This window comes from Muntiacus reevesi, chromosome 8, assembly GCF_963930625.1.
Source record: "Muntiacus reevesi chromosome 8, mMunRee1.1, whole genome shotgun sequence".
NCBI lineage: Eukaryota > Metazoa > Chordata > Mammalia > Artiodactyla > Cervidae > Muntiacus > Muntiacus reevesi.
Window position 1 is genome coordinate 90,650,317 of NC_089256.1, and position 26,955 is coordinate 90,677,271.

The 26,955-nt window shown below is 39.6% G+C and overlaps 1 protein-coding gene across 15 annotated transcripts in view; it reads right to left on the bottom strand.

The window, feature by feature from the left end:
- Window positions 1-26,955, bottom strand: part of MBNL1 (muscleblind like splicing regulator 1) — a 208,384-nt gene that overhangs the window by 179,656 nt on the left and 1,773 nt on the right. For 3 of the 15 annotated variants that reach the window (XM_065942621.1, XM_065942616.1, XM_065942615.1), the window contains exon 1: window positions 5,706-5,853. The exons of 2 other annotated variants lie outside the window; for them this stretch is intronic. The gene's annotated coding sequence lies outside the window, so the exon portion shown is untranslated. Of the gene's footprint in view, window positions 1-4,645; window positions 4,667-5,705; window positions 5,862-26,955 lie in introns of those variants that run through there. 10 more of the 15 variants (XM_065942613.1, XM_065942605.1, XM_065942620.1 and 7 more) reach the window with 7 other exon arrangements.

Here is a 26,955-nt window from a genome sequence, read left to right on the forward strand (position 1 = left end):
GGATAATATTTCTATAATATCAAAAAATAAAGAATATGTTTTGTTTTCCACTATTTATGCATTAGAACTGTTATATTTATTACATGTATTGGTCAGAGCTACAATAAAATGTACCTTTCCTTATCTCAACTTCCATACAATGTTACCTAGCCACCGTTTATGAAATACCAGTTTCCACTTTACAGTTATTTTCAAAACTCTTAACTTCCCCCACAAGACTGCCACCTCTTTGAGGACAAGGTGTATCTTGATTAAGTTTGGTAGAGCTCACTGAACCTAGCTTGATATTTTTGCCACAATATATATTTTCCTGTGAATCAACTTTACAAAATAAAATATCTCAAATCAGCATGTAACGTTTATTTCATGTGATTAAATGTGTTCCCACAATCCTAGAATCTTGTGAGCTCTTTAAAACAAGTCCACTCATAATTACATGAACTATGAATTAAATAATAGTTCAACTATTTTAAAAGCAGAAAATATAGTAAAGGTCTAGAGTCAAGATAGATTTTTTTAAGAATCCTTTGGAGAAGAAATATCATTTTGCAAACTCAGCTAGAGAGGGACTGGAATGGAGTTGATATATACATGGACATCAGCCTTTGGATTACCTAGTATTTACTACAATCCTTTTTCATAACATTATGTTATAATCTATATATATAGATTATATCTATCTATCTATCTATCTATATATATATATATATAATATCTAGATGATCTGAATAAATTGGCACTGCCTTGGGAAAAGTTTTATATTCATATATATATACTCACACACAAATTGTACCCACACTTGATGGGACTATTTACCTTATTAGCTATTATTCACCTCTTTGGGTATTTAAAGATGCAACTCTCAATTTCTTAAAACAATTGTCCAAAGAGATGACAGTTTTCCTTTTAGAGAATATACACTATTTGAAGCATGACACTTACTTCAGAAACATCTTCACTTTTTAAAAAATAATTGATCACAGTGGGAATGTAATTTTCCACTCTATCCAATATGGCTACATTTCATCTTGAGGTTAATATATCCTGAACTCTTTAACAAAGGATCATCACAAACACTGAGGATTAGATCTCAAAAATAGTGGGAAAAGTAACAAATACATAATGCTCAAACTGTAATATATATCCTTCAAAGGTTTTTCATTTTTATATGTCATAGGAAGGTAATAAGAGGCCTTTTAGAAAACATGAGTAGTTATCTGAAAGAAACGTAATGAAATCATTAAAAGACTAATAATAATATGCAGAAAGCTATTACCTCATTATTTGTTAAGGGTTTTTTCAAGGATATAGCTGTAATGCTTATATAAATGCATATCTTTTACAATATGAAAGCACGGCATAAATCCCAAGTTCCCTACCTCAACTCTAAAAATACAAAATATGCCTAGAGACTTTTAGTGCCCTATGTCAATAGCGCTTCTTAAATCCTCTGCTTTGCAATCAATAATTCTCCAAGCATTAGTGAATCTGCTCCGTGACTCATCAGAAACGACCTTCCAAGTTAATGGGGATCACTGTTCCCCGAAGGCTCCACAGGCATTGACACTAATGGCAGTTATGCTTCTCGTGGTGGGAACAGATTCACGAAGGCCCCAAGCTGGGAGCAAACTCCTCTGAGAGTCTCCAGAAAATCTGCCCCCTCTCCCCCAGCAAAGAAGAATCCATAGGCTCCAGCCTGCCTCATAGATTTAGCATCCTTCAAGTAAATAAAAGTATGTTTATGTCATATGGATATATTTTTTTCAGTTTACCACACACTGTGCATGACAAAATGTACTTCAGTTATGAGGCTGTCTGAGAGGAACGTTTCCAGGACCAAAGCCATTGTGCTTTGTTTACCAGTCAGATGCTTTCTAAAGAATGTGTTCAAATTATAAAGACAGTGTCTCCGTGTATAGGAACTCTTCAAAGCCCAAACATTACCAACGAACTGTATTCCTACCTTCCCTAGTATTCAAAACAACGCCCACTTCCCTACAGGTGAAAGTCTTTCCTTCTTGTGAATTTATTAATCTTTGATTAACATACGGTCAGGAGTTGTTTGGATTTATTAGGTGTTTTTATTTTCTAAGGAAGGAGAGTCACAGCAAAGAAAAATATATATTAAGCACTTGAAGATAATTGCTATTTACTGAAAACTCTATTTTAGAATAAATTTCAGTGACTCGTTTCTGTTTGGTAACTTCAGGACAATGATAACTATGGAGTCTCTAAAATGTTTCTAACTAGCAATCATACTCTATTCTGGCCTTTGAGAGGTGTTAAGACTCATCCCCTAATTATAAGCCTTTTCTCTGCTATTACTACCTCACCATTAAATCTCTAAACTAAACAGTAGTTTTGAGGAAATAAAAATAGATGTTAGGTGGTGTGTTTTCTCAAATTTTAGTTACAATGGATAAGAAAGATGAAGTATTCCTATGTATAATAAACTTCTTTAGCCTGTGAAAATGAAAATCCCTTTTATTGTGTTTTGACCAGTAAATTCTATTAGGCTTTCTCCAGAATACCGCTTTCTTGCTTTATTCTAGAATAGCTCTGTCCACTAGAAATACAATGCATGCTACATCTGTTACTGTAAGTTTCTAGTAGCCATATTTTCTTTTTACTTTTTTTTTTTTTTTTTTTTTGACCACGCTGCAAAGCACGTGGGATCCTAGTTTCCTGACAAGAGATCAAACCCCCATGGCAGTGGAACTACAGAGTCCTAACCCCTGAACCACCAGGGGAGTCCCAAGTAGTCATATTTTTAAAAAAAGAAAATGAAAAGAAACAGGTAAAGTTAATCTAATAACATATTCTACTGAAACTAATCTATCCAAAATATTATCACTGCAGCATACTATCACTATAAAAATATCAGGTTTATACATCCTTTCCTTTGTACAAAGTGTTCAACATCCACTTAGAACAAACCTCAGTCCAGATAACCACATTTCAAAGGCTCAATAGTCACACGTGGCCAGTGGCTATGTATGGACAACACGTTCTAGACTTCAAAACCGTGAAGCTTTGTGGCCTAAAAGTTCACATGTTTTAAAATTTCCCTATGTAACATCCTTTGTTATCGTTATTGCTGTTGAGATTTTCTATTGAGCCAAATATTTAAATGACTAAAATTCACTTCCTTCATCTGCTTCCCTGACCTTCCTATCTACTGGCCACTCTGACGCCTCAGAGGACAAGAAACTCCAATCACCTATTCTTTCCAGCTTCTTCTAAGCAAGATCTGAGATAGTGTCTCACCTCCGCACGTTCCATCACCAAGCAGAAAGCCAGAAGGTGCGGGAAGTCTAATCTGTTTCCGTAAATAGATATATCAAATACAGGCCTAATGTAGGGCAACAATGATAAATGGAAGGGCAATTTTTTTTGTTTACAAAAAAGATCGGAAATTTTATATAACAAAGTAGCACACTCATCTTCAGTCAGAAATACAATTTCACTCCCTTCCCCACCCCCGTCCCAGGGGAAACTTTGGGATACTCTGTTCTTGTTCTGGAACAGAATTCAATGTTTCATGTCATAGGAATTCTGTGCCCAGAGGAAGAACAGAATGTTGGAATCAAAATTTAATGAATTCAACTTGGAGCCTAAGTTTGCCCCAAATGTAGAAATGTAAACACAAGCATATCTCAGAGCATAAAACACTTTGGAGTCTGCTGGCACGGCTGTATAAGAGTATCACACTAGATGTGTGTCTGCACACAAATTTTATCTTAGTTCCATGAGGAAAAATAAGAAATTAAAGCAGGCACATGAGAGGTTTTCAGAGGCTCATCATAATAAAACCTGATTATTCCGTCTTAAGTGACACTGTAATTATAGACGGTTGGATGAACAGGTTTTCTGGTGCTGACCCAACCTGTTCCTTAAAACACAAAAGGCCACTTTTGTGAGGAAACCCCCCCATTAAATAAAACTAAAAGCTACGTCCATCTTTTGAGAGAAGGCCTAACAACACACTAAGTAATAATAATAATAAAACAAAAAAAACCCTTTCACCTCCTTGCAACACTGATGAAGATCAGAATGCTGGAGTCTTCCTTAAAAAACAGTTTTGAGCTGCAGTTGTCACCAACTTTAAGAAAGCAAAAATACAAGTGACAACATTGTGTTTTCACTGGCTACAAAATAACTTTATTCAGTGTCTCTGGCTAGAGCATCGCATCAGAGCCATTCTAAGTATTGAGCTAAGTATTCCTAGGGGTGAGTTTTACAGTCCTTGAACTTTCATTTTAACTTGTCTCAGTGATAATATTTTATCTCAACAGCAAGACAGGGAGAAACACCAACGCTCTCAGCAACCCAAAGAGATAACAGGGAGTGGATCACTTAGCCTGGTATAGAAGAGTTAGGTACTAAACACCCTCCGTGTATAAACACTGTGTTCAAACCCAGGAGGGAGGAACACAGCGTCCACGGGTGTAGTATTTCAAAGCACATCGCGGAGGGCCTGCAAATCCAAAGGCATTCATTATGACTTCTCTCTCGATGGATTAATTTGCTTAAGAAACTCCTCCGAGCATAGAGGAGTTTACCATCCATTTGCTCTGGGCTCGTGCCTGGGCTGGTAGATACAGAAAGTAAAGCAGCGGCAATAACCTCGCTGGCAGCTTCTTACTCAGCCTTAATCCTAGGGAAGCACCCTCCTCGGAGATCCAGCACAGATCCCAGCGGCCGCACATCCCCGGGCCGGGGGGGCCGAAGAACGCAATTCCGGCTCTCGCTCCACCGCGCCGGCCGTGAAGGACTGTGAGCCGGGCAAGCGAGAACTCCACCATATACCTGCTCGCCTCACAGGCTCCGGAACCCAAGTGTTCTCACATGACACATTACTACCAATAACAGATTCCGGCTCCGTTTAAAAAGAGAGAGAGAGGAGGGGAGGGAGGGGACGCGCTACATATTTGTCTTGCTTTTGTCTTAAAAAAAAAAAAAAAAAAACAGAACCCAAGAACTAACTACTTTTCATTCTTTTCAACCTTTCAGGAAAGCAATTCAATCAACCAACGGCGGCTGCACCCGGAGAGCGTCTATACTTACTTTTCTTACAGTTTTTGAGTGACGCACTACAAAACGATGGAAAAAAAAAAAACCCAGGAGCCCTCTCCTGCAGGGCGTCTTCCGCCCTGAAAACTTGGCAAAAGGCAAACTGGACTGAAACACAGCGCTCTCCATATAAGGAAGGCCAGCTAAACATGTCATGCGTAATTTATGGGTAGCAGGCAGAGAATTAACCTTTGCGTGCACATATTTGGCCCAGATGCAAAGCGGGCGGGAGGGCCGCCTCGGGCGCAGGGATGCGGGACCTCCAGGGAGAACCCGGGGCTCGCGGCCGGCGGGGCTCGCACCCCCCGACCAAGGCCGCTCGGCTGTAAGTACACGTGCACGCACCTGTCTCTCCCCCGCCCTCCCCCGTCTCTCTCCCTCTTTGTTTGCGGCGGCCAAGTGCGGGGCCGCGGGGCTGACACTGCCCGCAGAGCCCGCGGAAGGGCGCCTGGGAGCCGGGCTGCGCTGCGACCTCCCCGCCGTCCCTCCAGCTCGCGACGGCGTGCGAGCGGAGAGCAGGCGGCGCGGGCAGCCGGCCCCAGCCCCCTCCGCCCCCTCCTGCCGCACGCACAGCCCCGAGAGTGCGAACAAAGCCGGGCCGCGAGCCGCGCGCGGCGGGGATGGAAACTTACCTCTCACATGTTCCCCCGCTCAGAGGCAGCCAGCCGGCCGAGCGAGCGCCCGCGGCACTGTGCGGCTCATGGCTCCGAGGGGCCCGCGATCGAAGACTGAACTTGGCAGCTCGCGGTCACGGGAGCATGCTGAGCGCCCAGCTCATTCAGCCGCAGTGAAAGGGCTGCTGCCCGTCGCGGTGCAGCCTCTTATCGCCGGCCTCCGGTTTCCGCCGCCGCTGCGCGGCCCCTCCCCCGGCGGCCCAGCCCCGCCAGGAAGCCCCGGGACGCGCGCGGCCGCGGGAACGGGGGAGCCGCGCTCCGCGCTCGCCGCCGCCCTTCGCCTCGCCGGCCCCGCGCTAACCGGCGCCCGCCGCGGCTGGCGGCTGCCCCTCGGCCCTCGGCGCGGGCAGCCAAGGCAGAGGCGAGCCGGCGCCGGCGCGGAGCATCCCCGCCGCCTCCCGGTGGTACGTTCCATCTCCCACGTTCGGCGCGGCGGCCTCCGAGCGCCCGCGCCCGCGGGACGCACCCCTGCCCCTTGCTGGTCCTTGAGACGGGCTGGGCGGACGCGGAGGGACAGAGGCGGGCGGATGGGGCTCGGGAGGGCCGCCGGCAAGGTCAGACTGAAGGTGAGTCTCCCAAACGCACAGAACAGCAGGAGCTGCTGGGGCGGCCGCCCTGAAATGCTCCAGGCAGATTGCGAGCCTGGATGGCCCACACTCGCGAAAATCATCCGCAAGTCTGCCCGAGTGTATCTTCATCCAGGAACAGGGTGTCCACGGTTTGGGAATTCTGCGGTAAAACTAACTGTCACACAAGCACGAGTACTCACATACCAACTTCCCATCTACTTTGTAAATAATGTTTGGACTGTAAAACCCCCTTTCACCCCAGCTCTGCATTTGATATATAGAAAGCAGAGACGACTCCTTCGTTATACAATATTCATTTTCTGAAATACTGGAATCGTCCAAGGCAAATAAGTCATATTATTGCTGGAACAAAAGAAAACACAGCCCCACATCATAACTTACTGGGTGTTATGAGATTTAACTTGCCTTGGCTTTGAATAGAAAGAATCCTGGACTATTGTGATCAAGTTTTAGAGATTTGGGGGGCAGAATTTACTTAGGATTTAGGGAATAATTTATTCAACGATGATTACAATGAAAAAAAAAACTTTTTTCTATGTTTTGAATACAGTTTAGGAGCAAACGCTACCTATCGTGTGATGTTTCTACAGGTTTGTTAGGTTGTTTTAAAGATGGTGGGGACGGCTTAAGGAGGAGAAAGAAAAGCATCGTGAACGGTGCTGAAGTACAAAACTACTTCTAGAGGTAATGACGTGAGTTCTCTACCCTGACTACATCCACAAAACACTAAGCTAACATTGTGCGCTGCTCCCTTCCAGAACAAAGAAATTAATTAATTAGATGGTGCCGCTTCTCAGTATTAATCATGAAAAAGTACCCAAGTGCACACCCAGTGGAAGCAAATTTAAAAGGAAATCGACACTTTCTCAAAGGACAGGGATGGGCATTCTCTACCTGCCAATTAGGAGCTACCCCAAGCAATGAGGACTTCCTTTCTCCTAATATAGCATCCATTTCAACAACTACATCAATAGCCTGCTATGCCAGAGATTCAAGAGTGGATAATAACATATAGAGTCCCTCCCCTCCAGAATAATACCTCTACTAAGGAAGAGACTGGGGAAAAGACAAACTAATTAATTCTGGCTGAAGGATAAATGCTAAAATGATGGGAGGCAAGACTAAGGTGCTTTCGAGTAGAGTCAAGAAGGCTTCTTGGAGGGGTTGTTTTAACAGGTGCCTTAAAAGGGGTATAGAAATTATCAAGATGAATAGAGAGGTGAATCCGGGTTCTGTGGGGAAAAAACCTGGCAAATACAATGGAACTGCTAGTCTTGGGGTTAGAAGTGAGTTAGATACTCGTAGGAAAGTGGCAGCAAGTGAGTTAAAAGTAGGCTGTGTTCACCCAAGGAGTCTCAGCTTTACTCTGAAAGCTGTGATAATCTAGATGAGCTTAATCAGCAAAGAGATAGGTAGAATTTGGACTTGTATTTCAGAAGGATCCTGTGGCAGCAGCTTGGAGAGTGAATGGGAGTGTGGGGTGGAGGCTGATGGAAGAAGGGTGAATGGGTGTGGACAGACTGGAAAAATGACTCATGCAGGGAATGAGGAAGGGAGGAGCCTTGGGAGACTCCCAAGTCCCTGGCTTAACCTACTGGATTGTTTGCTACTTGCTTTTTAATTTTGCCTCCATTCTCCATGACAACAGAGACTGCCTTCAGAGCTGGGCCACCTCTGCATGCGCTAGCAGGTTGGAGGCCCTGTTGGCTTCCACACGCCTCTCCTCAGAATGACCAGTGAACCGCTAAGGGCTAATCCCAGTTGTAGGAACTTCTTTTCAATTGTTCTCAGACCCTTGCAGACTTCCAAGTCAGAGCTTTGGTGTTCTTTTTTCATGTGGGTTAGAAAATTTGCTGTTTGGAGCAACATGATGAAAAACAAGACTTTGAACCTCTGTATGGTGCAAGAGGGGAAACTATTTTTCCACTTCAACACTGGAGGAGGGGGAAGTTCTGGGAACAAAAGAGAAATTGAAACTGAGACAAATTTTCTGCTCCACTGCACAGAATACAAAGAAATACAAGAAAGACCCTTGAATGTTAGGAACAGTAGAATAAACATCCTAGTAAATGACAAAGAAGAGGAAAAAAATGTTATTCACACTAGTAAAGGAAAAAGGGGTGGCTAAGAAAACTCATACAAAGCAGTGGTCAACCTAGGACTCCAAAGTGAGTCCAAATAAATTGTGATATAAAACTTTATTACCACTGGTTTAGCTTAATTTATTGTCGTTGATAATACCATAACATGAATAATGACATTTAACATTTCAAAGCACTGCAGCAAACACCAGATCATATGTTAAAAATGTTAAATCACATTGCCAGCTTTCACTACCAGTGGCATGCTAACCACATTTCAAATTGAGAAAATTATTAAAAAATCATTATAGTAATAAAAAGTAAATAGTTCCCTGTTTAGAATACCAATCTTATTCCCTCAGTGCTAGCATATCATTATGGTTTCTCTTACATCTATGAAGTGTAGTGATAGTCCATAGGCTCATGAGTGAGTGCATCTATAAGTATAAAAAGAATGTCATTTGTGGGTGGAGAGGGAAATTATAAAGAACAATTTTAGATGAAATAAAATTACATGTTAAGATAAAGGAAAGAATATTCACTGCAGGTTTCTGAAATATTTCAGACCATTCAAGTTTTAATTATACCAATGAATCCCAGTAGAAATATAGCTAAGGAATATGGTTTTTAGAGATAACGTCAACTACCTGGTTTACCAATAAAATAGATATAAAAAACGGAAGCATTTCTTTTTCATTCAAGTGGGAGTCTTTACAGCACTGTGTAAATGTGTGTGTACAAATTGTATGTTTCTTGTCATGCACACTACATTTATATAGCGCAGTAAGCTCTCACAACCATCTAAATATTATTTGTTTTTCTGCATGGCCCCCCTCAACTCATATCTAAATGAAAATACCCTTAGAAGGTACGCTCTTTAAGCTTGAAATATGAAAAGGTCTTGAATTACAGATCTAGGAATGCTGTTTATATTGTTCAAGTAAAAATAATCCATTGGGAGATAGTGTTGAAACTACAACTCAAATTCAGGCGCCGTGATTTTTAACCCATGTTTAAATATAGATGGTTAAGAGAAGCTGCTGGAAGGCAATGAAGAATTGGAAACACTCCCATATGGTGAATCCATTTTAAGTATATGCATTAAATGTATCTCCATTCAGTTTTACAGCAGGGAAGAGGGTTGAAGCATTTTTCTGTAGCCTGGATGCTAACCTGTTTAGGTATCTGAATAAATATATTAATATTTGATAAAATTATATGAATTTAGTTTACCTAAATTTAGTTTAGAACTTTTATATATTTCACATATAAGTTTTTAAAATCATACCTAGTATTTAAATATTAATAATATATATATTCTATTATATATTGTGTGTATATATATAGTATGTTATGTAATAGGACATATTATGTATATCACATATATACCACTTAATATACAAATCACATAAATGTGAAAACATTATACAAATTCAATGTACTTGTCTTACAATGTATATAAATATTAAAACTGAGTTAAAATATTAATTTTATTGTACATTTTTTTGGCATCCCTGGGTAGGCATGAACCAATTGTGCATTTTTCAATTAGACTATTTTACCTAAAACTTGAATCTAGATCTTCATTATAATTATTTTGGCATACAGAAAAAAAGAATTAGAAAGCAAATGCATTTCAGAATTAAAGATTTAGAACCACAGAATTATAGTAGAGAATGGAACATTGGAGAGTTATCTAGTCCTTCTCCCTTATTAGACCACAGAGCCTTGTATAAGTAAGTTGGAACAATGTCAGAGAAGAACCAGCATCAATGTCTTCTGACTCAGGCCATTTATTTTCATCATTTCTTCTTAAAGACACTGAGGCAATGCATAGTCGCCTCATATATGAGGCTCTGAGCTCAACTGAGCTCTCATACAGGCGAAACTGCTCCCGAAGTTGAATGTGAAGAGGGACCACATTAGACTTTGAGGAATATACTTCTTTCCTCCTCTATTTCTTCCTTGTTTCTCTTTTCTTTTTTTCCTTTCCATTTTTCCATTTTCCTCCCTTCTTTCCATAACAGAAAACATTCTCACACAATGCCCCTGTTCAAATGTTCATGGAGCATCCACTGTGCTGAGTCCTGTTCTAGGTGGTGTGGTTACAGAAATTATCAACACAGCCCAATCACTTCCTTCAAGGAGTCTACAGTCTGCTAGAAGGAGACAGGCAGTGAACAAAAAATAAAGGAACAAATAAACCTCCGAGGCAATCTCAGGTGGAGGTAAGTACACGAAGTGAAAGGTAGCAGGCTGAGGGGATAAGGCGGGGAGGTTGTGTGTTAAACAGGACAAGTGGTCAAGGGCTGAGATGGTGAGAAGTAGGCATAGTGCTAAAGACAGTGAAAACTATCTGGGAAACAATCGTTCAAAGCAGTGGGAGCTGCAGGCCTAGCACTTGAGTTTTCAGCATATGTTAGGGCTGGAAATCCAATGACCCGTAAAAACTAATGGGCGGGAGTTCCCCGGTGGCCCAGCGGTTAAGACTTCACCTTCCAATGCAGGGGGAGCAGGTTCAGTCCCTGGTCAGGGAGCTAAGCTCCCACATGCCTTATGGCCAAAAAGCCAAAGCATAAAACAGAAGTAATATTGTAACAAATTCAGTAAAGACTTTAAAAATGGTCCACATTAAAAAAAAAAAATCTTTAAAAACTAATGGGATGCCTAACTGCAAAGAGCTTAGAGTCCAGTGAGAGAACTGGTGAATCTTAGTAAGATTCGTCACACTCATGATGCACAGCTACAATCCTGATAATTTTGGTCAGCAGGAACCAGTGACGTGTTTGGTTATGTTAGAGGTGGGGCTGTGGGTATAACTGGCAGAGGATCGGATTTGCTTTTCATGAAGATGACTAGATTACACTTGACTGCTATGTGCAGAAGGCTGATAGTCTAATCTCAAAACAGAATGCGGGAAAGACACCGCTGCTAAGAATGAAAGCAAGTCGAAAGAGTGGGCTGTGGCCAGAGCGGCAATGACAGCAACTGGCTGAAGACCTGAGAGAAAGTGATTTGAGGGTCTGCAGCAGTGAGATGCAGTAAACATTAGCATCTTCCATTGCAGAGCTGAAGAGGATCCATAAGATGGCCACCTCCAGGCCTTGAGGGAAGTGAAATGTGTGTGTGTGAGAGAGAGAGGGTGGGGTGGATTTACTGCCATAAAGTAAACACAGGATAGAAAACTCAAAATTACTGAAGATAGAACATTTTCATAAAATCAGCAGTGATTCCAGTTCCCAGAAATTGTTACTGTTACTATTGCAGTTTCTTTCTTTCCAGGTTTTCCTCAGCACATTTTTTTAAAACAGTTGATATTGTGTTACAAATGCAATTTTGTGCTCTCCTTTTTTCCCACTTCACCTCATAATATAACTTTATAAAACAATATCTCCCATGTCATTCACATTCATTATAATCCTCAGTTATCATATAAGGTAACAAAGACTGGAGAACAGACCCTTGACCAAAACCTCAAAGTTACCAGAGGCTCAAGCCTCCTGTCCCATAATGCAGCATTTCTGAGCCTACATCCCAGATCCTGAAGTCAAGTGTCTAGGGTGTATTGTACTTCTATACACTCTGTTTGGGATATACACATGTCTCCTAATACAGACTGTCATTAGGGAAAAGAAAATATATAATAATGGTCTTTTAATAAATAAAAGAGTTATAAAAATAAGTATGAAACTGGTAGCGAGAATGTCAAAGTGGACACATTACCTATACTATGTTATAATATAGTATATAATATATACTTATTATATAAGTATATACTTATATAATTAGTGTAATATTACAAAATATTTTCTACCATCTCATAAAATGAGGTACTGTGGGTAAGCAGAGAATCCTCTTGCAATCATTTTAAAATAGTATCTATTAGATCTAACAATGCCAATGTTGCACTGTACTTATCTCATGGACTGTAATCCAAATATTTCTACATTTTAATTCTGTTCCATGTAGAATAAAAGCATCTGGAGAAAATGTGGCCATTGCATTATTTGTTCCTAAATGCAAAAAAAAAAAAAAAAAATTAAACATCAATAGCAAGATTGATTTTTCTTTTCGTAGATGCCCACTATATCTATCTACTCATTTATTTCTGAAGTTTCTTTCTTTTGGTTACTATGATATTCCACATTCTTCTCTCTTTTCACTCCTTTGAATGGGTTTTCTCTTTCTGAATCTTTTAGGCATCTGTTATTCCTTCTTTCTTTTCTGTTTCCAGAAATTCCTTTCAAACCATGTCTCAAGCAATGTCCCAAAGGGACCTCTGAATGAGGACTTTTGTCACATGAAAATGGTGGGACTATCGTATACACATCTTTTTTTCTCCTCTTCCCTCGTTGCCCTGTCCAGTAGTGTGGGAGCTAAGCAGGACAGTCATAAATTAATCCTAAAGTCTTCATGTAGACATCAGGGTGCTCCCTGCTGCTTCTTGATTCGTTAAAAAATATTTATTGAGCAGCACTCACCAAGAGTTACACTTGCACTGCGAATACAGAAATTATGAAGACGGCTTCATGGTGTTCACAATCTAGTCTAGTATGGGGGAAGACATATGGGGGGGGGGGGAACCTACACGTTTGGAAAAAGAATGTAGCAAGTGAATGATTCAGTTAAACCCACGTGCTAAGCAGATGGCAAGGAGGGCAGAGCTGGGCAAAACCTCGATCCTCGATCCTCGTAGACTCCCAAGCAGCTTCAAACGGTAAGATTACCTGGCACATATGTGTTAAGTGTTTGATGGCAGAAAGACACAGAAAGTCTTGAAGGGCCATTAGACAGACAAACAGCTTGATGCTACAACCACTTTTAACAAATCATTACACTCTAGCAACAGTGGGGAGAAGTTTGTTTTTCTTATTTTTCATGCTGCCATTATGTAAAGTCAACAGTGTCAAGTCTAGTTCCCAGACTCGGGGGCTGCAGACAGCCAGACTTCCTCGCCCTGCCCTGAGGGAACACCCGGCCGCCCAGCAACTCTCTTCAAGCTTCCCCCAGACCTTTAACAACAAATTCCCAACTAGGTGATAGGAGATTATCTGATTAAAGTCATTCACACTAAGGCGAGAATGAGGCTTAATCCTTCAAAAGTGTTTGCTTTGACAAAAGGATAGCTTGTTAACACTAATGAACTGCTAATTGGCAGAACTGGAGGGCTCTATGGAAAAGATCCCTCCTCCTCACTTTCCCAGACTCCCCACCCCCCATCCTTCCCGGTCTATTTACCCTCCTGAATAAAGGAAGAAGGGAAGCTGGTGCATTCAGAGATGTTAGGGAACTCCTGTTACCCAGGCTACCTCTTTGAACCCTCGAGAGAGACACATGAGACGGTATTTATGAGCCCATCCCAGAAAGGAGACCGAAACCAGGGCGGTGGCTCTTGACTTCAGCCACATTTCGGATCCATAGAGTACACCCGTCTACTTCTGAGCTGCAATGAAATCAGGATTTCTAGGCATGGCGTTGGTGTTTTCCTGTAAGTTCCTCAGATGATTCCGCTGTGCAGTCAAGTTTCCCTGCTACAGAGCTAGAGTTTATGCGAAGAAATTACTCAGAATGAGTGGCAATGCATGGACCTGCTCTGGCTCCTCCCGTTGGCAAGTTCAGTTGGCACAAGAGAAATGATGTTATCTGCAGGAAACTCTGTCTCAAGTCCAGTTAGGTTTTTGGGTAAACAGGTGCCCATACACACGTAGAAATGCAGGAGTCAGACTAGTTGGGAGGAAGTAAGGTGATGGGGCACTTTTGTCGTGTACCTGGTTGGATGAGGTGCTTCTCAGGCAATCAAAACAGTCTACGCTTTATACCAGATAAGCATCAGTGAAGTCTGGGCTTAAAAATGAGCTAGAGAAACAATCAAGCCCACACAGAGGATAATCCTACATGCTCTGTAACGCTTGGGTTGCTGTTTGCTTACATTTCTATACTCTTGTTACTTTCTAAGAAATTGTGATCATGAGCACAGTTGAGAATTGTATCAAAGCTTCAGAGTATCCTGATCCACTTTGGGGTTTATTTATATCAGATTACAGAAAATATAATTATATATGTATGTTCTAGAATACATGTAGATATGTATATACATATAAAAGAAAATATATGTATGTATGATTATATATGTGACTTTTTTTAGAAATAAAAGGTCTGGCAAATTTTAGTGTATTTTATGAATTCACTCACCAACTAACATGGTTAAATCATAAAGACAAATAAATAACAGGACATTTCTCATCTAAATCTCATTCGCAGGTAATGTTATTAATCATAATATACAATCTTTGTGAATGTGCAGTCAGCCCAAAGGACCCTCCTGGTCACACCTGGCTGGCCTCAAATACCCTTATTTCTGCCAGAGGCTTAGCAATGCATAATCGCTGACAGGACTGAGCCCCTCTAGCCTTCTCAGTAATTCACGTATTTTTGGACAATGTTGAGCATTCTTTTCCCTTTTCAAACTTCTCTGGCCCTAGGCCACCAGCTCACCAGTAACTGGGGCATTTTCACTCTTTTTGCTGTCCGCCTTTCCTACCTGGTCCACGAATAGTCACTGAGCACCTGACATAATTCTGCCTTTCCTGGAATCTGAGGCTACAGGGTGGGCAACACTAGGCCCCAAGCCTCTTGAAACATACAGTCCTACTGGAGCAATAGATATGAAATAGTGAACAATTATAATCAGGTAGGTAAACAGTAGGACCTCTCTGGTAGCACAGATTACGGTAAAGAATCTGCCTGCAATGCAGAAGACCTGGGTTTGATCCCTGGGCGGGAGGATCCCTTGGAGAAGGGAATGGCAATCCACTCCAGTAGTCTTGCCTGGAGAATCCCATGGACAGAGGAGCCTGGCAGGCTACGATTCATGGGGTCACAAAGAGTCGGACACAACTGAGCGACTACCACACACAGGAAAACAATACAAATTTGCAAAGTGTAGTGAAAGAGAAAAAAGAATGTGAACAAGGCCTCTAAATTCCAAAGACAGACAATTATTATTTTTATGACCCACCCCCCTTTATTTTATTGAATTCAAACATCTGGACTCATAGCCTTGTGAGAGTCATCATAGTGTATAAACTACATGTCTACACTGCCCGAATCCCTCCTCATTTGAAAGAGAATTCTGTTGCTGTTTTTGCATGCAACAGGGACTTCCCTTCTGTTACGATGCAGGGTGTCCACCACACAGCCCCTGAGGGCGAGGCTTGAAGAAGTCTGTGACTTACCATTATTGTTCTGCCCTTGCTCTGCTCTTTGCTGTTTTTCATTCGCTTCCTGGGTTTGATCTTTTCAGACTGACATCTACAGACAAAGCTAGCGTTTCTCACACACTTTTAGAGTATAGTATGTCAGCTTTTGAATTAACATATGAAAATCCACTTGTGCTATCTTTTATTTTGTCAAAATTACAGGCTTTTTTTAAAGTTCTTGTTCCTGATGTAAAAATTTATTTCTATTCCTGGATATAAAAAGTAATGTGTGCTTATTTTAAACAATGTATCAAGTGCCTTTAATAGGGTTTTATCAATTCTGTTCAGGTGCCATCATAAAGATGTTTATGCATGATCATTCTAGACTAGCAATAGAGTAGCAGTGTCTAACTCCTACCCACAGGCTTATTCCCATGCGCACGTATTCCTTCTATGGCTTGAAGACGCCCACGTCCTGCAAAAGCATTTTCCTGCCTGTCATTTAGTCTTTACAATTAAATAAAGAAAAAGGTAACTGTGTAAAAGAGGCTGGCCCCTCTGAGTCTCTCTTTTCATAAAGTCTCTTCTCTAAAGATATTCTAAATTACAGACTTCGCCAGAACAGTTTTTCTCCTTGTGATGACTTTGAAGTCTGTTTATTCTTACAATATACTGGTAGGTCTGTGTTGGAAGAAGCTGTAAATAGTTTGTCAGGGTTCCTAAATACTTAGAATTCTACATGGGCCCTGGGAAGTGTTAACAGATTAGACTTGTGGAAAAGGGCATATCTGGCACCAAATATCCAATTTATGGGGTGCAGACAAATTGACTATGAGGAAAAATGGAGTTCTAGGATGATACTTTGCACAGTTTTAGATATTTTTCCTTTACCATGATGGAAGAAGAAGACAACTGAAGTAAGCCTGCCTCTTTTATGACTAACGTACTGGGTGACTAAAGGGGAAACACTTTGGGGTTATTGGCAACAGGTACGCACATGCCAAATATGACACATGGGCCAGTTTCCATTGGCAAGAGTCCGGCTGCTGCCACCTTGCCCTTTAGCTTGTGTTGTTGAACACTTTTGAAGCAAGGCATCCCCTTCTCCCCCACCTCGTGCAATGACCTGTGTGTGCACCACATTCTTTAGAAGAATCAGGTTAAAAAACACAGGGGTAATTTTTCAAAAACTGCTGTTCTGCCCATGACCTTGACTCCTGTGAGATAAAGACAGTCTTTGGAGTCTGTTATTAGACTCGAGGTTCTGGACAATCTCTGCAAGTCTCAGTTTCCTGTGAACTTAAAATACCAACCTCATAAAAATGTGCTCATGAATGACTTCATGAGAATTAACCTAACATGGATCAGGCATTTGATAACTTATAATCACTATTATTATTTTAAGTGGATGGCAATTAAAAATTTAAAAATCTAGAATATTTAAAGAACAAGCTCACGTTAGACTTCAAGTCTTCAAAATATGAGGATTAGACTCAAACTACAATCTTAAGAAATTTACAGCAATTTTCTACAAGATGAAAAGACAGATTCCCTACAGTTTTTTAAACAGACAGGTTGGATGTAATTAAAAGGGAATCCCAGATCTTCCTTGGATGATAAACAGGCACTTTAGAAACATCTTCCTTAAGTGGCCAGTGAGCAGCTTTCTTTTGTCCAGCTTTCCCTACCCACTTTACAAGGGAAATCATGAGAAGCACAAGCCAAGCCAAGCAAAAGGCATCTCTCTACCACTTTAAAGAACAGTTTATGTGCACAGTTGCGTGGAAACCACTTCCTTTGGAGACCTACATGAAATTATGATTTTTTTTAAAAACCCAGTCAAAGCTGTTACCACAGTACAAAAATTTAGCTGTCTACTTGCTTCTTTTAAGTAACACAAGTCAAGAGATCCTTTCAGACATAACTTCCTCTTTTTCAGATTTTACTCCTACCTCCTGGGGGGAGAAAAAAAAAGCATATCTCTCAACTTCATCAGAACAAACACGCTCAGAACTCTAAGAGGAGAAAATAATGATTATACGTTGCTAAGTACTATTTAGTAACAAAGACTTGGGCCACAGGAATGATGATGTCACCCACAGAAAGAGGAACATTTACACTTTTGAAAGAGATTGTTTTCCAATAGGATGGGTCACCATCAGAAGAACAAAGCCAAATAAGGCAGGAGAGTCTGCTTCGCCAGAAGGCATTCTTAGTATCCAATGCTGGAGAAATTATCAGCCCCAAGTTAACTAAATAGAGTCACGCCCCAAACCCACATGCTTTTCTGTGATCCCCTCCTGAACCTAGTTCATGTCAATAAATGTGTACTGCTCTGTGGCAGAAATCCCATTAACTCCCACAGTAGATTTGCTTCTTGGTTAAGTTACCCAACTATAGCAAGCAACAGGTCAGAGAGTGGCTTCATGTTTCAGGACTGGTCTCTTAACATTCGCACACTGTGGATATGCATATATTTATTTTCTCACGCACCAGCACTTAGAAGTCGCACACCATCTCAGACTTTGCATTAATCCGACAACATGGAGAGTCACCACGCCCACAAATGTACATTTTTTTAAAAAAAGAATATCTCTTTCTCAGTAAATTAGCTTATATTCCCTTCCCAAATCATACCCCACTTCCAAACTCCCTCAGTTTTTAATAATAATAGTAATAATAAGTGTTAGTAATAATTGGGTCATTTAAAGCTCTTGAGATGAGAAAAATAAATGAGGGAATTCATAATTACCATGGAAAATGCAGTGTATAAGTTACTGCTATAACTTATAACTTATAACTTCCTCCTTATAAGAGGAACAGGTTGATATCGCAAGGGTCCCTATGAGCATTGACATTGAGATTTAGGAAGAATAAACAAAGGAACATCTGTTGTCTCTAGAGACTCTAATGTAGCCTTTTCTCTTGTCTTTTCTGCTTCACATCAATGCAGAAATGAAGTGCCTTCTGACCCCATTGCCAGACATCAGTGAATTTATTTTCAGTGGCCATGATTGGAGTTAATTAATCCACAGCAGTTTCACTGAAAAATCTCAAGTTGATAAATTTAAATAATATTTGAGACCTTTTCACTTTTATCAGACTCACACCTATTATGGAAATGAAAAGGCAAGAAAATGTAGTTAACCTCTGAAGGTAAAACTGAGCTTATCTTAAATTTATCTAAATATAATAATTTATCTCCCAAAAAACTTTTGACCTATGTAGCAATTCCTGCTTCTCTTCAAACAACAGTCTACTGCTTGGCCTGTGTTAAACACAGATAATGAATGAGCCATTCATTGTATTCCTCCACCCCATCCACACATGCACACATCCTTGCAAATATTTGCCCACTCTGGACAACTCTTTTCCTTGACTTCTAACATAGGTGACCTGGCCCTTTGTCAGCCTCACCTCCTTAGCTTCACGCCCCATTTCCCTCGAAGGACCAGACTCCTCCTCTCTGCTTCTCAGATATGCTGAGCTCATTCCTGTCTCTGCACTTGCCCCTCAGTCTTCCCAGGCCACTCTTGCCAGAGTCCGTGGTGCCTTGGTCTTCTAGGCATTCAGGACTTAGCTTAAGTATTGCGCTTTCAGAGAGGCCACCTCGGGAGGCCAGCTGTCCCTCTGTCCTTCTGCTTTGCTGAATTTTCTTCGTGCTGCTATCATTATCTGAAATACCCTTTTAAAAATCTACTTGTCTACTGGTGTACACATTGTCTTTCCCCACTAGACTAGAAGTTCAGCTCCTTGAAACTTGGTCTTGCCCATCACTGTTCCCTCAGCGTCTAGAACAGTGCTCAAAGCATGATGCTCGATGTATGAACACGTGAATAAACACGCTTCAAAATGAAAACAGTCTTCTCCCAAGAATTAAACTCTTCTCCTCACATAACCCACTTCCTGAGAAGAACCACAAAGTCAGGGACACCAAACACCTCCTTTGGTGAGGCCCATAAAACTGGAAAAATGGGACAATATTAAATTCATTTTATAAATCATAATTAATAAAATATTAATATTTTTAGTTCTTTGAAATTTCAAATTTTTAGTTCTTTGAAATTTCCTCCAAATTTATCTCTTTCATGTAATAAAATGTTGATGTTTCAATTTTAAAATTGCTTCTTTTACTAAGCCTTGTGCCATCACTTCACCCAGAAGTATAGCTTTCAATTATTTTGACGTCTTGGGTAATACCTTATATTTTTCATATTGTGTCTCAAAATCCATTTCTTTTAATATTTGCTCTACTAGATGGCAAGATTTCTGAGGCAGGGGTTGTACCATGTGAATCTATAAATTTCTGTTAGTATCTAAGCCACAGCTTTGCCTATCTTGTTTCTCAATAAATATATACTGGAAGCAATATAATACGATGATAAAGATCCAGCTTAGAGAAAAACACACCAAGATCAGTTACGTTACCATTACCAAGTTGCCTCTCTCTGAACCTCTCTCCCTTTTTCTCTTAAATCTGTAAAATAGTACACATTTCACAGGATTGGTGAGGTATTAAATTACTCGTGGGAAGCCTTTGACATACAATAATATTTTTAAATGGTACTAAAAAATAGTACTAAAAAGTGACATACCATGTCACATGCAATGGTACTAAAAACTGATGCCAAGAGTATAATAAAGCTATTATCATCATCATCACCACCACTATTCTTGGGGCCTAAAAGTCTCAAGAACCAAGTTGTATGTTTATAACTTTAATCTTGACATTTTGCACAGACCAAAACCCAAACCAAACAAAAGCCAAAAACAATTTTCCTAGAGCAGCTTTATAATCTACTTTGACACCAAAAATAGATCCAGAAAACATTTGCAAAACAATGTGTGAACTATATGCATAGCCATGAAGGTGGTTCGTCAGGAAAGGATTCTGGAAGGAGACTGCTCTTTATCTGGCTTGAAGAAAGCAATGAACCCTGACTGCAAAGATGAACATGCATGCTAAGCTGCTTCAGTCACGTGCAACTCTTTGCCACCCTGTGGACTGTAGCCCACCAGGATCTTCTCTCCATGGGACTTCCCAAGCAAGAATACTGGAGTGGGTTCCTTCTGCAGGGATCTTCCGGACCCAGGGATCGAACCCACATCCCTCATGTCTTCTGCATTGGTAGGCGGGGTCTTTACTGTTAGCGCCACCTGGGAAGCCCAAAGAAGAATGGACAGGTGTTTTTCTTGGTGTTGAGGGCAGGGACAGAAAAAGTGTAGACGCAGTGGGGCAGCAATGCACAGAAATTGCCCCTCCATAATCTAAGAGGCTAGTGGCGGCCACGGGGAACTCATCTCTTTTTAACTCAGTGGAAAAACGCCAGCACACACCGAAAAAGAGAACCTCCTGGTCGATTTGTTGTCTCCAGGGACCACTTTCTGGTTTCAGTTCCTTTCCCTCTGTGCTAACAGAAGTATCCCCACCTGACAACTGCGTGACAGTTCAGAGTCCTTCCGTAACCATGGCCTTCTCCAGACCACCTTGGGAGATAGCTGTTCTGTTCATTAGGCCTGTTTTATTTGTACATGAGGCTTAGACATGTTGAAACATTTTGCTTAACAATTTATTTTAGCACACACTATATTCCAGGCAGTGTTTGAGATCCTGTGGATATAACAAGAACAAAACAGACCAAATCCCTGCCCTCATGGAATTTATATTCTAATGGGTGGGATGGACAGTAAATAATTGAGTAAAAAAAAAGACTAAACTTTTATTTGGTATTAAATATCATTGGGATACACACACATAAGTATACATATATAATACACACACACACACACACACACACACACACAGACTGCTATGTATAAAACAGGGCTTCCTTGGTGGCTTAGTGGTAAAGAATCTACCTGCCAATACAGGAGATACAGGTTTGATCCTTGAGTCAGGAAGAACCCCTGGAGAAGGAAAGGGCAACCCATTCCAATACTCTCGCCTGGGAAATCCTGTGAGCAGAGGAGCCTGGCGGGCCACAGTCCATGGGGTCGCACAGAGCTGGACATGACTTAGGAGCTGAGCACGCGTGAGCACGTGTGTATAAAACAAGTGACTAATGAGAACCTGTCGTGTAGCGCAGGGAGCTCTGCTCCGCGCCCTGAGGTGACCCAGACAAATGAGGGGTATGTGTGTGCATATGGCTGATTCACTTTGCTGTACAGTGGAGCAGACTGCAGCCCTGAGGGGCGACTCTACTCCAATAATTTTATCAAAAAGTGAAAAAAATGTAAATGATATTAAAAGACAGAGACTGATTGGAGTAGGAACTCTACAATAAAATATGTAGTTGGCTATGGAAGACATCTTTTTGGAGGAACATTTGAGCAGAGATCTGAATAAAGAATGCTTGTGTCATAATAATATGTGTGGGAAGAGCTTGCTAAGAAAAGAGAAGGAAAAGTATGTGCAAAATTAAGATACCCTAGGAGCAAAATAATGTGTGGAGTCAGAACATAGTGAATGAAGGGAAGACAGAGCGGACTTGAGGGCGAAGATGTAGGTAGAGGACAAGAAATGAAGAATTTCAATTTTATCATACTTAAAATAGGAAGCCACTGAAGAATTTCAAGCAGCAAGTTATATGATTTGATTTATGTTTTAAAGAGACATGCTGGCACTGGGGTGTATGCGTAGAAAAAGAGAAATGTCTTAGGAGGATACAACAAGTACAGAGACAGTGTCTCATATGATACTCAAGATGGCAGAAGGGGTGAGCCTGATCAGTGTTTTGATTTATTTTGGAAAAATGTATTTAATAGACTTGCTTATAACTAGGGTGTAAATGAAGCAAAGAGAAAAATTAGTGATGCCTTTGATCTACATAACTAAGTATAAGATGGTGCCATTTACTGAGCAAAGAAGATTGGGGATGGAGAAATGAAAAGTAGGGGATAAGTAGAATTTTTTTTCTTTTTGGACATGTTGACTTTGACATATCTGTTAACATCTGAATGAAGAGCTTTAATAATAACTTTGAGGTATGAATCCAGAAGTTGGCAGATGTTAAGGAGGTATGGATTTTTAAAAATTGAACTGTATGGGTTAGGTTTCTGGAGAGGGAAGACAAGTAACTTATATAAGATCCACAGTCAGTAAGTGACAATTGAAATTGAAAATGAATCTTTTGACATCGAGCCACTTTCTCTTGTTACCACAAATATTAGGATGTATTCATAGTTATGAGCACTGGAGTCTTTGGTGTCTTTGGGGAGGCCTGGGAGCAGAAACATTATAGAATAACTTATATGGAAGGGTGAGAACTTTTTCCACTGCTTATGGACTATACAAATTCATGGTTACTTCTTATCTTACTTTCCTTATCTAATTATTTGTTGCAAATGTGATGATATTTGCACAATTAACTTTTAAAAAATCTCTGGAATGATAAACACATAAAGTCGGCCAAGTACCACAGATATCTATCTCCTTTCTCATTTGAAATGGTCATTTTTTGGAATACCCAAGAAAGTAACTGAATTTAGACCAAATGTAGACTGCATAAAATTGAAACATAAAGGAAAAGTTCAATTAATAACTCAAACAAATATTTCTGAATTGTGTCATAAAATTTCAATTAGGTTGTATCAGCTTTGTTTAACAGAATTGGCCCCAAGCAAGTAGCAATTCCTCTTCATGACTTAAAAAAGATTAAATAAATTAAGGGAAAAAAACACTAAAACAATAATAATGCAAAGGAGAAAAATCCTAAAGCCAGGAACAAATTGAAACAAATAATCTAATTGTATTTTAAATAAATATTATGATAACCTGAATAGAAAGAAAAAAGAAGAGAAAGTGAGGAATGGAATGAGAGAGGAAGGAAGGAAAATGTATTCATCTAACAATTTACAACTACAGTATTTGGTGGGGTATGAGTGTGGGGGAGAGACATGCACACAAACTCTGCCCTCTATTTCAGTAGGTCTGCTTATTGTAGTAGTGATTTGGGTAAAACAATTTAAAGATTATTTTAGATGTAACATAGAATTGAGCAAATGAGTAAGTATATTGATATTGTTAGGATCTGGGGCTCACATTGCAGAAGAAGGAGCACAAAAATATGAAATTGTGGAGGGCAAGAAAGAGCCCTCTAGGAATAGGTTAGAGTTAGAGCTATCAGATGAACTCATGATGTCTAAAACAGAGGTGTGTCTATTCATGAATGCCTATGGCTTGTGAATGCATATTTGTGTGTTTATGTCTCTACGTAAGTATATGCAATAATATATTTCTCCAGAAAGAGTCAAGAAACAAGGACATTGCAGTGGCAGTGAGTATACTAAACGTCCAAATCTTAGCTTCTAACACTATTCCCCACTAAAGGAAATGAGAAATTAATGATTTCAGGAGTGATACAGGATGGGTACTAGATCAACCTAAGAACATCTTATACAAAAGAGTAAGAGAATACTTACTTGAATGATGAGGGCATGTTGCAAGGCATCAGAAATCAGAAAGAGAGGGCTCCCTTGGCTAAATGTGGACCATTTGAGCACCAAAATTATTAAGGCAGCAATGAATTATAGCCATTGAAAGTACAGAAATCCATGAGTTCACACCAGTGAGAGATAAACATAAATTAATAATCAAATAAGTGGGAGAAAAGAGAGTTCTTTTGCTTACAGTAGAATGTGCAAGACTGATGCAAATGTTCAGGAAGTGCTGAGCTGAAAAATCATCATTTGGAAACCATTTTAGTACAGATTGCATCGGATAGCACTGGCTAATGCTAAACCCACACGCGGAGCTGTCATTATAAAATGGAGAAATTAGGCAACACCTCGATTAGACAGCCCAGATGAACACCCTCCTTGTGGCACAGAGGAGCACCACATGCCTCTAGATGCTGGTTGCACCTGTAGGCGCCGTATTCTAGCAAAAAATGCTTGACCACAAGGTAATCACGAAGAAAATGTCAAATGTATAAAATGAGGAACTCTCTGTTGAAAAGAAAAAACAGTATGCGCATAAACTGTATTCTTTAAAATTTGCAATTCCATACAAAGAAATGTTGTTGAAATGCTCCAAATTAAGGAAGGCTAAAAGATACTACAACTAAATGTGATAGGTGACATTAGACTGAATTCTTTACTGGAAGGAGAAATATCATAAAAGGTATTATTAGATAAACAGTAAAATTGGAATATGGACAAATATGAGATTAAAATATTGTATCCATGTAAATTTGTGAAGCAGATAATTATATGTAACTGCTAACCAAGAAACTATTTTTAGTCATTACACAGGGCAGTAACGGGCCATGCTGTTTGTCACTTGCCCTCAAGTGGTTCAGAAAGAAAAAAATAGACATAGAAATGGAAAGAATGAGAACAGATTATAATCAAATGGGGTAAAATATTAAGATTAAGCAAACCGGGGTAAGGGAATAAGAAAGTTCAGTATAATACTTTTATTTTTATAACACTTTTTGAGCTTAAAATTATTTCTAAATAAATACATTTTAAGTAAATGAAGTATAACAAGTGTATCTAGTGAGCATTTTGAAAAGTCCATTGCCATCAGATACGTGATTTTATCTTACTGAGAAAGCCGCCTAATTGCACTGAGAATGTTTTTATCTCTTCTCTAATTCAGATTTGTTCACTAGCACAGGAAAAGAATAAATGCATCTGCTTAAATTTTTTCTTATGAAAAGTGAAACTAAATTTAACTAAGGTATACTTAAAGAAAAATTCTACTTTTTTTTTTTTTCAGAATCAGAACAAACTGGTGATGTTTCTGAAGATCATATTACTACTTATATCGAAAAGAAGTCTGAGAATGTGGTAACAACTACATACATAAAAAACTAAAGGTTACAATGAAATATCTGTAAAGTCGAATATTTTTCTTTAAATTTGGGTTTTAAAATACAAATTTAGCATTTTCCTCAATAATACTGAAACATTAAAAATTATTTCTTGTATATGCATCGAATAATGAAAAAATAAAACTGGAAGCAATTTGGAAAACATCAAATATAACTGCCTGATTTTAGTTCATGTAAAATAATAAAAATTATCAATGATGTCAGGTAAGTGTTGGAAATACAACAAAAATGCTCAAACAACAAATAATTTGCATTTAAAAAATTTTAAAAATTAGCAGTGTTTTAAAAAAATTTATTGACGTAATAGTTGACTTAACAATACATTAGTGGTGTTTTTATATTCTATACTGCAGTGCAGACGTGTATGGTCAATTGCATTTAATATATCGTTTTAAGTGGGAGTAGTCAGAAATATAAAAGGACTTGCCCTTATTCTTTATATTTGCAGATATATGATTTCTTGTATGGAACTGAGATACACATTCTATCTCACAGCATATACTGACTACCACAGTGCATATTTTTGGGAAATCAAGAGTTTTCCAACTTATTTAGCACACAGTTTTATTAATAAAATAAATATGAATATATTACATGTGATGCTTATCTGGAAATCATATATGTTAAAAATAAATAGAAGATCAACAGATGTAGGTGGATACAAATTTGCTTTTAAATGGCTGACTCACAATACCTAGATTTAGAGAATTTTTGTTTCTGAATTTAAAACATGCCATCTTCTTAGTTTGTACTTAAACCATAATCTCTTTCAGGCAACAAACTTTCTTGTGTCTATTTTTCTTTTTTTTGCAAATGGAGAAATGGCCCAAGGAAGGGAAAGCAAAACAAACAACAAAGAAATATTTCTGTCCTTTTGGAAATCCAGTTATCCATATCAGAAACAGATAATGTTGTTTCAAAGTAAAATTTTTATATCAAAGATGATATATTGGTCAGAGTGGGATAGCATCTTCTGCTAGCAAGTCATTCTCTTCTACAGGTGGGGAGTTTGGGGAGGTTCATACCGTGAAAGAGAGATATAGCCAGGGAGTTATGAGATTAGCTGGGTCAACCCTGGGTCTCAGTCGACTGACAGGCCCTCAGCAATATCACCCACAGGCCACATAGTCAACTGTGTCTTGTTAAGACAGATATAAAATTTCACAATGCCACACAGCAGACATTCAGCTTTAACTTTTATTAGACTCAGTGAAAATTGATGCCTTAGATAGTATGTCACATGAATATAATTCTAATGAAACATAGTAAAATATGTGTCTATAGTTCAAAAGTCAAAATTTATGTTTCCCAGCAATGAATTATTTATGATATCTACTTTCACTTTAAAATTTTGGATGTGGTTGTTCATTGGTCGGTTGCCAAGCCATGTCCAATTCTTTGTGACTTTGGATGTGGGGGCAAAGTCTGAATGTTTTATGCAATGATGGTGTGTGAAATAAAAAGTCTATGTCAGGGAAATTCCCTGGTGGCCCAATGGCTAG